Genomic DNA, 18,659 nt, shown 5'->3' on the forward strand with positions numbered 1-18,659 from the left:
AAGGCTCTCACTTTTCTTTTTTAGTTTCATATACTTGTTATTTCCCTTATTAGTAGTAGCAGTAGTAGTAGTATATTGTACTTTAGTTATTAAACTGTTCTTATCTCAGCCTGTGGGGTTTACATTCTTTTGATTCTCCTCCACATTTCGTCTGGAGAAGGGGGGAAAAGAGGGAGCAGTGAGAAGCTCTGAGTTGCAGGCTGGGCTTAAACCATGACAAATGACAAAACTGAAGTATCTTTTGTTCAGTAAAAATAGATACTTGAAGCCTGAGATACATCCAGAGAGCAAATCTTTTGGAGAAGAAGATATTTCCATTGTGAACACAGTTATCTTCATTTATATATAGCTTGTCTGGAAAAAAAAGCCCTCTCCTTGGAAAAGAATAAAATATTATTTCAGTAATGAAGTAGCTAAAGGATAACAAAACAACATTAAAGTTAAGACGAATGATGAAAAGATGACTAAGAATATATAGCTTGAGAAACATAGATAAGAAAGTCAAACTTGACAAGCATTTTCATCATTATAGAACAAAAATATGAAGACTGATTCAGTTAGCAGTCCTACAATGTATGTTAAAGTATCACCACTGATTTTATAGTGAGTAATTAAAATTACAGTTAGAGATAAATATTATGCAAAATGCATAAATGACAAAAATGAAGTATTAATTAAAAAAAGAAACAAATTGGAACCCGCTGTGTACAGAGATTTTCTTCATTAAGGAGATTATAAGCAACTGGATCTGAAATCTCTCAGCTATTATACAGTGGATTACCTACCTTCTCAAAAAGCAACCTCCTTAAGGTGATATAATTTTGCATAAAATGTTGATTAAAAAATGTGTCTAAATATTTCTTGAACAACACAGATAAAAAAACCTCAGATAAAACAATGATAAATATAATAGCAGAAACACAAACTTATTAGTAGTCAAGATTTTCTTAGGGATATTTTTTGCTAAACAGTTTCTTTAAAAGTTAGTTTTAACATATATTTCTCTTTAGTTATATTAAAAAGAATAATAAAATGGAATACTCTATTTATTTTCCAACAGCGTGTAAATAACTTTTCTGAATATTCTCTCAAGCCTAGAGACCTAAGAGTCCTGGTGATATAAATTTGAACTCGAGGTAGCAATGTGCCCTTGCTGCAAAGAAGGCAAATTATATCCTCATCAGCATTAGACTAAGTACTGCCAGCAGGCTGAAGAAAGTGATCCCTCCCCTCTGCTCAGCATTGGTGAGCCACACATGGAGCACTGTGCCCAGTTCTGGGCTCCCCTGTAGAAGAGGGCCATAGATACACTGGAGAGAATTCAATGAAGGGCCCCTACAGCAATTAAGGGATCTGTAGCACCTCTTATATAAGGAAAGGGAAAAGCTGAGAGATGTGGACTATTTAGCCTGGAGAAGAGTATTAAAGATAACATAAATTTAAATGAGAAATTATAGTAAATGTGTCATCTGGTTTAAAATACCTAGGTTAAAACTGTTCTAACATGCAAAATGAACCAGCTGTTTCCACAGTTTTCAAGACTATTGAGTTAGTATAACTGGCTTGCTCTGTGTTCTGTAATGTCACCTTCTAATTATTCAGGTCCTAATTCAGTTCTCATTCTGGCAGATGAGTTGCACATCTGTGAATAGATTTCGTTTTCTTGAAAACTTTAACAAGCTGTCAGTGAAAGTATACTGATACTAAAAGGGCATATGAGATAATATATCCAAAGCAAACACCAACAAAATAATCCATGTAGAATCTTATTCTGTTACATTTCCGTTACATAATCTTGAAGGTGATCACAGCTTGGAAAGAAAGGCAGAAAAAGTACATTAGAATTTGCAATGGGCTGCCTTGATTAAGCATTGACCAACCATGCAGTGAAATGGTATATAATAGGAGTCACAGTGTACTCAATTAGAAACCAGCCAGAGAGAAAAAGGCTCAAATTCACAAGGGAATTTCCTGTGACAGTACCAAAGCTTTAGGCTTTTAGTCCTTCAAAAGAATACACAGATTCTAGATTAGCCACACAGACCCCCCAGGAACAGAACTGTGAGTGTCTCCAAATGATTCTGCAAAAGCCAGGGTCGTGTGGGGGAATATGACTAAGTTTTCTAGTAGGAAATACAGAAGACAAGAGGATCCCAAACTCCTTATCATGACAGCATGGGACCCTTCAGCTGCTAGGGATTTTTCCAAGGTATGGAAATAGGTAACACTGATCTTTCTGGAAGACATGAAGATGTCAGTACTGAGGTGCTCACACTTACTACTGAAGTAAGAATCCTGTCTTTGCTTGGAAGCACTTTATTCCATGATGCCAGTCTCTCACAGTGTAGCACCTGCCAGTTTATAAAGAATTATGAACATGAGCATGACATAAATATAGCGAGAAGAGAGAATAGAATATAATCAGCCTCTGAAAATGGATTCACTTTGAAGAAAATAGCACTAGATTTTTTGGGTTTCAGAAAGAAGGCTGAGTATATTTCTGGGTCTCTTCCTGACTGTGAGGAAAGAGGCTTGGGCATATTTACATTAAACAGTTGTAGGATAAAGCACATAAGCAATTCTTGGTCTATGCAGATTAATTCCACTCTAACATTGATCTCAAGGGCTTAGATATTTGTTGTACAAGACCTTCTTTCAATGTGCATAAACTTGACTCAGACTCCTGAGGAAACAGCTCAGTTACAGGAAGTATATATGAGAACATCAACATAGTAGAACCGTGCAGGATAACAATGGTAAAATTGCAGACAGACACAGGGCTTTGGATATTATGAGTATTATCAGTTCAAGAATAAAAGAGTATTCACATGGAAAGATAAAAAGAAACTTAAGGGAAAAATCCATGAGATAGGAAATCAGCAATATCAAAGGCCAAGCCACTCCAAAGAACATCGGAGGCAACCTTTTCTATCTGAGTAGCATCTGCCTGGCCAGCCAAAAGTCATTAGCTAACTCCTGTGAGTGGTGAGCATGTTTATGATTAACCCAGCAGTTAAGCACTATGCAGTAAGTGGTTTCTACTAAATTATGTATCCTACTTGCAGAATCTCTTTGCCTAAAGTAATTGTTCTCTGAACAAATTGACACAGAGAAGGACTACACCACTTCCAATTCCCAAAATGTGTCTGATTACAATATATGAACATATTTACGTTCTTATGCAGTCTACCTCTAACCCACTAATGCATAAAAATGACACGCATAACATGTGACCTTTGCCACTTTACAGTCAACTTATCTTAAATATTTTTTGCTAAGTAAAACTCCTTTAGAAAAAAGGAATTTTGTATTTGATACCAGGATGGTTTAATTTTAAACACAGGTGCAATCTGCTTTAAAACTCTCCATAAAAAAAAATAAAAATTACCAACTCATCCTTTCTTTCTGTCATCATCTGAAATACAAGAATATATGTCAGTGCAGCTTATACAAAATCTGTCACATGATACAGCACTTCACACATCCAAGGACTAATAGCTTGAGCTTTTTGAGGAAAATGGGCCACTGAAAACCAAATATATATGAATCCAAAATAGACATAAGCTAAACAGCCATCTAATTGACTTTCTCAGATTTGAAGTAGCTTTTGAGCTAGAAACAAAACAATAGAAACTATGATGGTTTTATATCAAGATATGGATACCAGTATATTTTACAGATTTGTTTAAATTATGTTTAAAGACAACAAAAAAATTGGATTTGAGTGCTTAAGTTGTGCCTAAATTTAGCTTTTTATCTATCTATCATCTATCTATCTATCTATCTATCTATCTATCTATCTATCTATCTATCTATCTATCTATCTATCTCTAATCTCCTTGGTTCACCTAGTCCTAATGACTACCCAGTGTCAGAAAGTGTAGCAAAATCTAGCCTACAGGTTGGAACTAACATCGGTCAAAGATGATAACTCAATGTGGCAGCTATCCCTAATAAGTGGAATTACTATCTTAAATATATATATTTATTTTTTTATAAGTATATATATTTATATATTTTAATATATGACAGTTTAATAGAAAAAAAAAAATCACCAAGACCTGAAAATATTGGTGGAAATAATTTCAAAGTCAAGTCTAACTCAATAATGGTGTAAGTCTCACCTGGTGACAGATAGAAGGTGATGTTTCTTAAGACATCCCATAAACTAGCTATGAAATTCTTTGCATAAAACTGAATATAGTTCTGAAAAATAGCTGGACAGTCTCATGGAAAAAGTACTCATGAATGGATATTAACTGCAAAAATACCACTTCTTAATCAAAAGGATGTGCAGCTAAAACTTGGCCAGGATTCTTCTGATGAAGTATCATTATATGCACTTTGTTCTAACACTTCTTGACCATCTGTTACCAGCTATATTCAGAGACAGAGTAATGGGCAATGAACACCACTAATTTCACACAGTGGAACCTTGAAAGTGTAAATTTTTGTCATCTCAAAATATCTTTTCTCAATATATCTCATATTATCTTCTGTTTCATATTCATCCTGTTAAGTGGTTTAGGATAGAGAATCTGTGTTACGCGCTTGGCCAGTACCTGCCATATTCAACCTTTAAGTTCACAAGTTCAGTCCTACAGTGCCAATAATAAATAATATTAGGTCATCTGCAAATTCTTTGTCTTCCTGCAGAACTAGTATTGCATATAGATGAAGGCAAAGCCAGAGACATTTGAATTTATATCAATCCAAAACAAATATAGGAAGAAATGCAAGACATAGAACAAAATACATCTGAGTATGTATATCTCTAAAGGGAAAGAAACATTGCAGTCCGTAATACAGATAGCATCATTCTTATGTGAAATGCAGTACGAACCCTCTGAACATCATCCTCACAAGAGAAATCTATTCAAGATGTGTACCTGAGGAAAAACAAAGGTTTCCTCTAATATGAAAATCATAGTCAGGCTATGAAATATGTAGTATCCATGCCTTGTAGATTATGCTTACTCAGGATTACAGAGAGCTATATTAATCAAAAAAGACATCTTTTTAATCAGCATCTTAGATAATGCGTATCTCAATGGGTCAGACTGATAACTGTGAAAAATCTGAGAATAGTGTGGTAATAGGACATGACATTATGGATATACTTAGAGAAAAAAATAGAAGTTTTATCATCAGGAAAAAAAAATTTAAAATTATTTTTTATTTTTTCCTAACAAAACAACTGACAAAAAATACTGTCACTGAAAACCAAATAGAAACTCTATGAATGTATTTGCACTGAATCTCTGTTAAAGAAATGAAGTGCTCCTGCAAAAATTTAGATCCCCCTTGTCATGATTATCTGACTAGAACAGTGTGAAGTAGCAGAAGCAAATATCAAAATCCTGTCACTCCATCCTGATTTCTGAAGAGACAAGTCTGATTGCTATATTTATAAGAGAGTGAAAAAGGTTTTCAAATAATCCAGACAAACCTTCTTTTTTATTTTCCCTGATACCTGTAAAATAGCAAAGCTGATCTATTTTGTTGAGAAAACGGCAAATCTATGTGCAGAATGATAATTCATATAGAATGCCCCTCATATAGAATGTTACAAGGCATTGGAGAGGAAAACAAAGAGCTGTGCAAAGAGATTTCTGAAACACTGAATTTTTGGAGTCACAGCAAGTTTGGGTATGATAGAAGAATGCTGGATAACGTCTCAGCATCAGTTCAGCATATGCCAGATCTAATAAACTAAGCACGATTTAAATAGGGAAGCATGGTGAATTTGATCTGTACAGACAATTGAGATAAAAATCACAGTAAAGCAAAATAGAAAAGTTTTTAAAAATATCTAGGGTTTGCAATTATATCACAAATCTTAGGAACGGGATGGAAATAAATATGGGCTACATATACGAACATCAAAAATAGGATGCTGCTATTTTTGTGGTTTATACAATAGAAAAGAGATGTCTAGTCAGCCCAGATTTCGTGATTAAAATTAAGTGCCATTCTACAAATGTAAGTCTGAATGTTATAGATAATGTATCCTATGAACAGGACAAAAAGCTGGTTGAGATCTATTAGCATAATTTTCTGTTACAGTAATAGATACATAGGTTTCCCATCAAGAAAGGGTCATGTAGTCTAACCTTCTGTAAAGGAGAGAACTTTTCTAAATTAATTCATGCTTGAACTAGAACAAGTCTTCTGGAAAAATAAAATAAAATCTTGTCTCAATTTCAAAAAAATCTGAGTGATGATGAATCTGCTACTCCTACTGGTAATATGTTCCAAAGGTTAATATCTTCACTATTAAAAAAAAAACAAAACCACAAACTATGTTTTTTTTTTCCTCTCCTGATTATATCTGTATTCTACTTTCTGCTTAGACACGCTGGCACACTGACATCTCTTGCCTCCTTGTAACTACTTATAGACTGTAATGAGGTTCCCTTTTAACCTCCTTCTTGTTAAGTTAAAGAGGCAGAGTTTCTGGAGTCTTTCACAATGTGACTTTTCAGTTAATCCTTTAATCATTCCTGCAACTCTGCCATGAACAAAATATCATTGATTTTCTTGAATGGAGGCATCAGATACAAACAGAAATTATGGAAGTCATTGGCTCCGTGACAAATGCACAGACTATGCTTATACTGCTAAAGCCAGGCTGCCTGGGAGTAATTCCAGGCCTCCAAGCCAAGAGTTGCAGAAGCTCTTGTGTCTATATTAGTGATGAACCCTTCTCCATACACTGTTGTTGCACTGGACTGTGTTTGACAAAAGTATCTTCTGGATTCCCTGTCGTATACCCTTGGCACCAGGGCAAAGCTGCAGCACTTGAAAATGACAGTTGCTTCACAGGCTTTAAAAAATGGTATTTTTATATCATAGCATTAAATATTTGTTTCGTAGCTACAATATTTAGCTATATAGCATAGTAGTAAGTTTCCCTCTTTATGAACAAAATGGGCTAAAGAATCATGGTTTGCCTTGTAGATTAAAGCGGGATGAAGGAAGCAAAATCTTGTGCAGTTTCATTCCTTTTCCCTATACAGAGCAAAGAAATGAGAGGTTTACATCCAGATTTTTTCCAAAAGCAACCAGTTGTTTTTCTTCAAAAAAAAAAGTCCAGGAGTGAATTAAATTACATATAGAGTGAATCAGGGAATCAGACCCTAAGGAACAAAGTTATTTGAGAATGAAAACATATGTTAAATCTACTGACACCCATGTCAGATCTTGCACATGAAAAAACTGTTGGTCTATTTGCCTAGAGAGACTCTCCACTAGAAGCTTAAAGTATCTATCGCTTCCCAAACTAGTATCTTTTATACTGTCAGTATACCCTAGAGAGCAGTTTACAGTCTTGTACTGGGAAAACTGTTGTTCTCTGTTAAATCCTATAGCCATTTGTCTGATAGGAAAATTGGCCTAGAACATTTTCCAGCTGTTGTTAATTAGATGGGCCTACAATGGTGGCCTCGTTTTAGAGTAAGCTAAAATAGAAGAGCAGCTGTGTTACAGTTTTGTTCTTTTTTCCCAATAATGGGCACAATTGTTATTTATGAGCTGCAAACTATCTATCTCATTCAGATTTCATAGTTTGAAGACTTCCTGTTCAAAGGTAGAGCATGCTAAAAGTGCAATATGTAATAACAACAATTATTTAACTTTTATCGCAGAAGGTCAAGATGCATTTGATTGTCATTTGGCAAAATATTTTCAGCCTTCTAAGAAGTTACGCCATGATATTAGGTTTTCTGATAAATCAATCAGGTACACAAGGCTAGAAAAGTCTATTGTAGTTCATTGGGGTATCAAAGCCAATAGTAAGTCTTAGATATTATATATAAGACTGAGCTCTGAATACAGATGTTTTTCAGAGGAAATTAGAAGTTTTCAGCATATACAAAGGGCGGTGTAGGTATCAGACCCTTAAAGTAAAATTCACAGCACTTTACATACTTAAGGGCCTTGTCTACTGCATTATACTACCACTGTCCTGGAGTCCATGCCCAAGGTAACTTTCATTATTCTGATCCACAAAATTCAATACAGGAGAAACTTTGGAATTTCCTAAAGTATAAGTACACCTTCGATATCCCAGAAAATGTATCTTATTTGACTATAGCGAATTTTCCATACCTTATATACAATCATGCTTGTAATAATGACTGATGTGAAAACTCTATTGGAGGGTGGGGAACAGGTGCACTTTATGTTTGCAAAAACATCAGCCTCCCTAATTTCATTTTCATTGAATATGTGTAAAGGACAAGTTAATTGTTATTTCAAGGCTGTTTTTAGAACCCTTCCTGACTTTCTGCTCCAGTTGAGATCTATTCATTTCACCATTAAGCAAAGCAATGTGACTGATACAACCTGATGTGACACTTCACAGGGCAACTCATTGCTCAGGAAATATAAAATGACAAGAGCTCTGTCACTTTGGTGAAAGTATATTCTCTTTGCAACAGAAATGAAAAAATTAGAACAGCATATACTGTTATCCTGTCCCCTGTAATGATAAAGAAACCAAGCACAGAAAATTAGGTACTTGTTTACTAGTTTTATGGCAGTAAAATATTCTAGCCACTTGAGAATAGCATATGGAGTTTTTTATCAACATATGTGACATCTGAAGTATATGCCAAGGATGCCATAACCCCGCTCTACTAGCAAGGGGTCACAAAGTTGCCTTTCCCTCAGCTTCATAGAAGACAAGTAAAATTACTTGATGAATCTTCTACTCACCCCCTACCTCATAAACACAGGAGAGAAGTATTCAGAAGATGTTGACTCTCAAGCAAAGACATAAATGACACCAATCTGTCCCTACCATAGCTGCAGGAATCTGGGTTGCAAGAACTCCAGTAACTACTAATGCTAAAGAAAATAACATCATTATTTTGCATATATGGAATAAAATTGCCTTCAGCATAACTGGCTGTCTTCTAGGATGAAGCTTTTTCCCTTCTGTGGGAGATATTGTGTATTTCCTCAGCTGGTCAACAATGTAAATGCATGTCTGTGGTTTGGTTTTGGTTACAGGCGCATTACAGTCATCTGCTTGTTCACTTTTAAATTTGATATTCATCACTTTAATATGACTTGCCTCATCAGCCTATTTACTACTATTTTTTTTTATTTTCTTCAATAAAATAACTGGGCTACAAGTTTTAGTGACTTTTGCATTACCAGAAGATTTGATTTATTTCCTGTAGGTTATTTTTGTTATTTGAAGGCAACACAGGCTCAAAAAGTTAGACATGGCAAATTCAGTTACCGTTATTCAAGTTAGACACAATTTCTGTTTTTCACTCTGTTTGCATTTTCTAGCTTGTACCTTCAAGCCCTCTTTCTATTTGTAGTCTGCCTGTGCCTTGCCACAGATGGAAATGTGAAATTGTGATACTGTTAAAACCTCACAAAATAACGCATCAGAAGAATTTACATACTGAAGAAGGGAAATATTTCACCCATACATTTCAGATTATTGGATAATGAAAGGTGATAAAAAGCAGAAATAGCATATTTTTGATGAGATCAGTTTAACAGGTTGCCTTCACTTACAGTTACTAATAATCATCTACTATGATCTCTTCTGTTTGCCTTAAGAATTGAAAATTAATCTTTTGAAGTATTTTCCTCTTTCTCATATTCATTTCACCATTTTTGCAATTTTATATATCTTTAGCATTTTTTTTTCAATTTTTTAGGGTCTTTTCTTGTGTCAAACACTTGGCTAGGAAGTATTGATGTTTCAGAGAATTATCTGTCTGCCCTCCTACTCTGATGAAAATATGTCAAAAGGCAGCTCCTATACTCATATGGTAAAGAAAGGGATATTTCCATCCAATTTTTTAATTCTTATTTTTCTTTTCTTGCATTTCTTATGCTGGATACATGATGTGCTTTGATGTTCTTAGTAAAAGCTCTCTCCATTACATAAACAAACTGTTTAAGTGCTATGTGCGATATACACATACCTATAAAGGAGGGTCACACACAAATTCATAATTTCACAGTATTATATATTACGGATGCTTTATTGCTTACTTGACCTTATGAGGGGCTGATCAGGAGCCTCACAACAGAAAAATATAAATGCTATACCCAAATGTCCCACCTAGACTCTGAAGTAAACATATATAAAATCTTATCTCAAATGATCTGTTTCTTTCTCAGCCTTATCCCTCTGTTAAAACATGTCTCCTCACTAGAAGCATCTATTCCTTATTTTTTTTTATTTTTTTTTTCTTTAAACAGAAAACTCAGCTCTGCTTGGTAATACCATAAAATGGTTTAAGACAAATCTACTTACTGTTTTGGCAGAGTGAGGTCTTCCCTGCAAACTTCCTAAGCTTAGAACTAAATTTAGTCAGTCAGATATAGGTCTGTAGAATAAACGTCCTTCACTTTAAAGACTGTCCAAAACTTTGCTACCTAACAAAAGCTCTTTTTTTTGCATCCTAGGGTCAGTTTTCCTTGCTTGTACTTTTCCTCCTGCTGTGCCTGACATCTCCTGCACACTGTCTTCCTTTTACTGAGCACATCCATTTGCTTTGAAGTATGATGAAGCCCTCCAGAGATTTCTACTGGTTGATACAAATACTAATCAATGCTCCCTGCTACTTGGCAACATATTTCTTTGATAAGATGCACAAAATACAACACCATCCATCCTATCAAGGAATTCAGTGTGATGTACAAGGCAGTATGTCCATATTATACCAACCTTTTGTACCTCCTTGGCTAACCTCTGCTCCTTGAGCCAAGGCACTTGCTGTCACAACACAGTGCCATGGGGCTGAGAGATGTCTCATCCTCATCCAGGAGCTGCTTAGGCCCAGCCAGAGGAAAACTACTAATGTTGGGTGTGATCTGCAAATGCCTCTTTTGCTACAGCAACTTAGTCAGGACCCACTCCATCCTAGTCACTGTACAAAACCTTTTCTTCTGATAAGCATAGTGCTTAGTGAATGAAAGCAGTGGGGTTTTATACAGTACCTTAAAGGTTAGTACATATTCCAGTTTTCGAGTGTTTTAAGTACAAAGCAATAAAGTAACACAAGAGGGAGCAAGTCTCCGTTCCACCTGTGGAAATGAGGATACAGATGCTTCACAGCACAGGGGGAGAGCCAACCAGAGGAACCTAATGCTTGCTAGTTGACAAGGACACTGGTATTGTTATAAAAGGATCAGTTATAGGCTATATACTGTTGCCTACTGCATATCCACTTTTCATACTCCAGGTGAAGCATTTTAATGATGGGAAAATTCAGTGGACTGAAGTTTCTGTAACTGCTTTTCATAGAATCCTAGAATCATAGAATACTTAGGGTTGGAAAAGACCTTAAGATCATCAAGCTCCAACACCCTGCCATAGGCAGGGATACCTCCCACTAACCCATGTCACCCAAGGCTCTGTCCAACCTGGCCCTGAACACCACCAGGGATAGAGCATTTACAACTTCCCTGGGCAACCCATTCTAGTGCCTCACTACCCTCACAGTAAAGAACTTCTTCCTTATATCCAATCTAAACTTCCCGTGTTTAAGTTTTAACCTGTTACCTCTTGTTCTATTACTACAGTCCCTAATGAAGAGTCCCTCTCCAGCAACCCCTGTAGGCCCCCTTCTGATACTGGAAGGCTGCTATGAGGTCTCCACGCAGCCTTCTCTTCTCCACACTGAACAGCCCCAACTTTCTCAACCTATCTTCATACAGGAGGTGCTCCAGTCCTCTGATCATCCTCGTGACCCTCCTCTGGACTTGTTCCAACAGTTCCATGTCATTTTTATGTTGAGGACACCAGAACTGCACACAGTACTTCAAGTGAGGTCTCACAAGAGCAGAGGAGAGGAGCAAGATCACCTCCTTCGACCTCCTTTTGATGCAGCCCTTTTGATGCAGGCCAGGATACAGTTGGCTTTCTGGGCTGCAAGCGCACACTGAAGCCAGCTCATGCTCAGTTTCTCATCAACCAACACCCCCAAGTCCTTCTCCACAGGGCTGCTCTGAATCTCTTCTCTACCCAACCTGTAGCTGTGCCTGGGATTGCTCCGACCCAGGTGGAGGACCTTGTACTTGGCATGGTTAAACCTCATGAGGTTGGCATCAGCCCACCTCACAAGTGTGTCAAGGTCCCTCTGGATGGCATTCCTTCCCTCCAGCGTATCAACCAAACCACACAGCTTGGTGTCATCGGCAAACTTGCTGAGGGCGCACTCAATCCCACTGTCCACGTCACAGACAAAGATGTTAAACAAGATCGGTCCCAATACCAATCCCTGAGGGATGCCACTTGTTACTGGTCTCTAGCTGGACATTGAGCCATTAACCACAGTACTTTGCATGTGGCCATCCAGCCAGTTCTTTATCCACCGAGTGGTCCATCCATCAAATTGATGTCTCTCCAACTTAGAGACAAGGATGTCATGCGGGACAGTGTCGAATGCTTTGCACAAGTTTGTGGCATATCACAGCATGGACTAAAGTTAATGCAGACTCAAATCCTCCTTTATTACCACCAAGCCCTTTTTATCCCCTTGTTTGGTACTTTCCAACCTCCACATACATACAATGTTCAATCTCATTGGTCACTGTGAAACTCTCCAGGTAAATAGTCTATTCACAATGCTGCAGACTCTCTCACAAACCCCACCTCCTCTGGCCTCCAACTGAGATTCCCAGGAAACTACATCCTTGCCCATCCTCCCAAGGCTTGCTTTGTTTTTCTTCCCTGTCCTTCAATGTTCAAACTCATCGCCCCAGGGCTTGTCAAGCACCAAGGCCTCAGAGCTCATTCCTGAACTCTTTTTCATGCAAATCTTATTGCCTTCACTCCCTACACAAGTCCAGGTAGATGACATCGGCTGCTCTACCCCTCTCCATCTGTTTTGTAGCCCATAGAAGCCATCATAGAAGGCCACCAAATTGGTCAGGCAGGATTTCCCCTTAGTGAAGCCATGCTGGCTGTCACCATGATATGCAGATAGACTCCACAACTCATTAAAGTTGCAAAGTAGGTATGCTTTGCTCAGCTGAGGCGCATGGGGGATAATTCCTCCAAAGACATGCACACCCCATCCTCGTTTTCCTCCTACATTCATTCTCTAAAGTGTCACATATGCAATAGGTTACACAACATACCTCTACATATTCATATCCTTTTCCCACTTCATATTATAATGAGCTAAAGCTTCCTTCACTCCTGCGCAGTGCTTCCTGGTGGTCGTGGGCAGGGGTCTCAAGATGAAGTAAATGAGTCTTCCTCACTCTTGAACTTTTCACCTCCGTCATGCACGCATGCTCACCAGTCCCCTGGCTTCGGCTCAAACCGCAGTTCCGGTCTCAGCCAGGTCTTAACCAGATATATGGTGTTGCAAGTACAAACTTTGACCACAAGTCCCCTTATCTGATGTTCTTTCCTTTCTTACACAAGTTTACATTAAACACCAGCTGCACTTTTAGACAAATACTTATTGTTAACTAAAGAGATTGAAGATAATGAGAAGAATAACATAGGTTTAATGTTCGGTTATTAATTCAGGCCCCCTATCAACCAAGCGCCTTGTTGTTTTTCATGGGGCTTAGCATGCCTTCCAGGAGAATCTGCTCCAAGATTTTGCCAGGCACAGAGGTGAGACTGACTGGTCTGTAATTCCCCGGGTCATCCATTTTCCCCTTCTTCTTGAAAATGGGGGTTATATTTCCCTTTTTCCAGTTGTCAGAAACGTCACCTGACTGCCATGATTTTTCAAATATGATGAACAGTGGCTTAGCAGCTTCATTTGCCAGCTTCTTCAGGACCTGTCGATGAATTTCATCAGGTCCTATGGACTTGTGCACGTTCAGGTTTTTAAGATGGTCTCGAACCAGATCCTCTCCTACAGTGGGCCCAAGGTCTTCATTCTCACAGTCCCTGCATCTGCCTTCCAAGACTTGGGTGGTGTGGTCAGAGCCTTTGCCAGTGAAGACCTAGGCAAAGAAGTCATTCAGAACCTCAGCCTTCTCCAAATCCTGTGTAGCCAGTTCTCCCAAGAGCTCCCTGAGGGGGCCTACGTTCTCCCTAGTCTGTCTTTTATTTGCAATGTGCCTATAGAATCCCTTCCTGTTGTCTTTCACATCCCTAGCCAAGTTTAATTCTAACTGGGCCTTGGTTTTCCTAACCTGGTTCCTAGCTTTCCAGACAACATCCATGTATTCTTCCCATGCCACCTGTTCTTGCTTCTACCTTTTAAAAGCCTCTTTTTTTCATTTGAATTTTCCTCAGCAGCTCCTTATCCATCCAAGGAGGTCTCCTGGCCCTCCTGCTGCACTTCCTTCAGGTTGGGATGCAACACTCCTGAGCTTGTAGCAGGTGATCCTTGAATATCAACCAGGAGTCTTGGGCCCCCCTGCCCTCTAGGGCTATATCCCATGGAACCTTCCTAAGCAGGTTCCTGAAGAGGCCAAAGTCTGCTCTTTTGAAGTCCAGGGCAGTGAGCTTGCTGCACGCTCTTCTCACTGTCCTGAGGATCTCAAATTCGACCCTCTTGTGATCACTACATCCAAGGCTGCCCTGGAGCATTACATTTCCAACGAGCCCTTCAAGGTGGTGAGCACGAGGTCAAGCTTGGCACCTCTCCTTGTCGGCTCCTCTTATTACTTGCAGAAGGAAGTTGTCTTCCACACAATCGAGGACCCTCCTGAATTGCTTGTGCCAGGCCGTACCATCCCTTCAACAGATATCAGGGTGGTTGAAGTAATCCATGAGAACAAGGGCCTGTGAGCGTAACGCTTTTCCTATCTGTCTATAGAGTGCTCCATCCACAGAGTACTCTTGATCAGGCAGTCTGTAACAGATCCCCACAGTAATGTCTCCCATCTCTGTTTTCCCTTTAACCCTGTCCCACAAACTCTCTGTGGACTGCTCACTTGTCCCCAGACAGAATTCCATATTCTCCAGCCTATCCCTAACATAAAGGGCAACTCCCCCTCCCTGCCTGCCGGGCCTGTCCTTTCTAAAGAGCCTGTAACCTTTCATTCCAACACTCCAGTCATAAAAACCTGAAAACCTTTTTGAGATCAGGATCTGTATGTCTATGGGAGCTATATGTACAATCATAGAATCATAGGATCGTTAGGGTTGGAAAGGACCTTAAGATCACTAAGTTCCAACCCCCTGCCATGGCGTGGGAAGGGACACCTCACACTAAACCATGTCACCTAAGGCTCTGCACAACCTGGCGTTGAACACTGTCAAGGGTGGAGCATTCACAACCTCCCTGGGCAAACTATTCCAGTGTCTCATCACCCTAACAGGAAAGAATTTCCTTCTTATATCCAACCTAAACTTCCACTGTTCAAGTTTGAACCCGTTACCCCTTGTCCTATCACTACAGTCCCTAACGAAGAGTCCCTCTCCAGCATCCTTATAGGCCCCCTTCAGATACTGGAAGGCTGCTATGAGGTCTCCACGCAGCCTTCTCTTCTCCACACTGAACAGCCCCACACTTCCTCAGCCTGTCTTCATACAGGAGGTGCTCCAGTCCTCTGATCATCCTTGTGGTCCTTCTCTGAACTTGTTCCAACAGTTCCATGTCCTTCTTATGTTGAGGACACCAGAACTGCACACAATACTCCAGGTGAGGTCTCACAAGAGCAGAGGAGAGGGGCAGGATCACCTCCTTCGACCTGCTGGTCATGCTTCTTTTGATGCAGGCCAGGATACGGTTGGCTCTCTGGGCTGCAAGCGCACACTGAAGCCAGCTCATGTTCATTTTCCCATCAGCCAACATCCCCAAGTCCTTCTCCACAGGGCTGCTCTGAATCTCTTCTCTACCCAACCTGTAGCTGTGCCTGGGATTGCTCCGACCCAGGTGGAGGACCTTGCACTTGGCATGGTTAAAGCTCATGAGGTTGGCATCAGCCCACCTCACAAGTGTGTCAAAGTCCCTCTGGATGGCATTCCTTCCCTCCAGCGTATCAACCAAACCACACAGCTTGGTGTCATCGGCAAACTTGCTGAGGGCGCGCTCAATCCCACTGTCCACGTCACAGACAAAGATGTTAAACAAGATCGGTCCCAATACCAATCCCTGAGAGATGCCACTCGTTACTGGTCTCCAGCAGGACATTGAGCCATTGATGACAACTCTTTGCGTGCAGCCATCCAGCCAGTTCTTTATCCACCGAGTGGTCCATCCATCAAATTGACGTCGCTCCAATTTAGAGACAAGGATGTCATGTGAGACAGTGTCTAATGCTTTACACAAGTCCAGGTAGATGACATCAACTGCTCTACCCCTCTCCATCAGTTCTGTAGCCCCATCATAGAAGGCCACCAAATTGGTCAGGCAGGATTTCCCCTTATAATGCAATTCTCATGCTCCTTATAGGGAAATTACCAAACATATTCATCTGAGAGCAAAAATATGTTCTTTGTCTACCAAAGTTAGTGCTACAATGGCATAAATAGGGTGCTGTCTGTAATTTTCTTCTGGTTTGTATGTCACAATAAATCTGATATTTGAAAGGCATTTTATTTCTTAGAATCTATAGTTTTGTAAGATTTCTTTGGCAAATTAGTCACTTAAATTGACCTAATCTTACCTGCAATACAGTGGAACCTGGTAATTAACCCTATGAAGATACTAACAACACAAAGATGGAAGAAAATCTCATAAACCATGTTCTATCTTTTTTAGCCCTGTGGAGGTAAGTTTGATTATTTGTCTCTTTGTAACATATACAGGTGGCAAGGGAGCCCTACAGTGGCAGCAAAGGCTTCTCCCTCTTCCCGTGGCACTTCAATGTATACAGTGAACAGAGCAGACTATTATCAGTCACCTATGGTATGATTGACTTGTGACTGTGTGATATATCAGCAGCTACAGGACGCATTAAATTAACTCTATATCTGCCCTGGTGATTTTAAAATTGGATGTGATCCGATCTTACAGGCTGACATATGAGAATTCAGTTCTTTTGGAATTTCTTATTATTTGTGTCAGAATCATCTTTCTTTTGTTTTCCTCTCTATTCCTGTACTCCCATCAGTCACTCAAAGCACTATTTAAGACTTATTCTTCCAGTGTTTAGAGGTTTTTTCATGTCCACCTGGGACAGCCAACATTCACTTCCATTTTGCTCTACTTCTTGCCCTCTTCCCACTCCATTGTGTAGTTTGTATCACTTCTTTGGTTAAATGACAATCTTTGTTACAAGTCATAGAATCATAGAATAGTTAGGGTTGGAAAGGATCTTAAGATCATCTAGTTCCTATCATGACTGCAGAATCACTGTTTCAGACAAAACACTCAGCAGGACTGGTCAATAGGGCCTATAAACACCTTTTGATTTCATAGTCAGTCCACTGTGTTAGGCAAATATAGCCTAATTCCCTCCCCCATTCCCTGCAAGTGAGAAAATTGAATCTGCTAATTGAATATCCTATTTCCCTGCAGAGGTTTATAATAGCTTAGAGAACAAGAAGGCAAATGGATAACTATAGATTTTTTTCCGCAAGTGGGAATGGCTTGCCCTGAGGTGAATAGTAGAGTTGCTCTCTCTGTTTGCCTTCTGAAGTAGCTCTAGAACTTCTACAGTTCAGGTAAACAGGGAATTTAGTTCATGAGTTTAGGGATTAGAAAAGTGGAGTTTCTAAGGCCAAACTGGTGCAGCAATGCCAGTTTTGCCCTTTGATTGATTTTAAAACACTCAGCCATAAACTTATTGGCAGATCTTAATTTGTTTCATGGGCAACTCTGTAAGCAGAAGAAGAGAAAAGAATAGACAGAGATGAGTTGCAGTTTGGTTAGTCTCCAGAAAATCAACTATCATTCTTGCAAGCTCTAGATTCCCTCATGGGCACTACTTGAAGCCCGGAGATCCCACTGTACTTCAGGGCCAGTGTGGCTTTGAGGCATATTAACCTTTAAATTGTTCAGAAGCTCTGACCTTGAGAATACTACAATTTCTAATTATAGTTGATTACTTTTGAAGTACCCTTGTCCTTTTTATCTGGTGCAAGTTGCTTTGGTACAGGTGACTGCATGGAACTTTGTTACACAGTTATGGTCAGTGTCCCAATGTATATTAGTACACATAAAACAACAAAATTACCATCCTTTGTTAATTTTGTTTGTTTAATTACACTTTGACTATATATGTTTGTTTAATTGCACTTTGACTATATATGTCAAGAAAGAAAACAAAAACATTTTATTTTCTTCTTAATGAATTTTGTGAATTGCATGTATTTTAGAGGGACAATATATAAAGTTTACACTTTTATGCTTCTTAATTCTTTGGATGCTAGCTTTCACCCATTTCATAAGGGGCTAAAATATTTGTAACATGAAGAATTTGTTCTTGACAGAAGGTTAGAATGCAATAGATGCCATGGTTCTTCAAATCTTTTTGGCCAGTTCACATTTTGAAGGATAGCACTAATGATACTTCTACTTTGGAAATTAATGGCTCCAGAACAAATATAAAACGTGCTAAAAAATACAGATAAGCAATAAATATAATAAATACACAAGCATGTACTGGTAAATTATCAGAGTAATATGTGCAGAGTCAGTTTTAAAGTACACACAGATGTTTGCAGCAATTTTAATAAAAGTTTTGAATATTTTATATTATACAGAGAACTGAGATTGTAACATTGTCTGAGATATAGCTGATATTTGGAATGTGTGTTC

Source organism: Pezoporus flaviventris, unplaced genomic scaffold (genome assembly GCF_033815535.1).
Source record: "Pezoporus flaviventris isolate CSIRO_AGI_PZ_B2104156 unplaced genomic scaffold, CSIRO_AGI_Pfla_v1 ptg000045l, whole genome shotgun sequence".
Classification (NCBI taxonomy): Eukaryota; Metazoa; Chordata; class Aves; order Psittaciformes; family Psittacidae; genus Pezoporus; species Pezoporus flaviventris.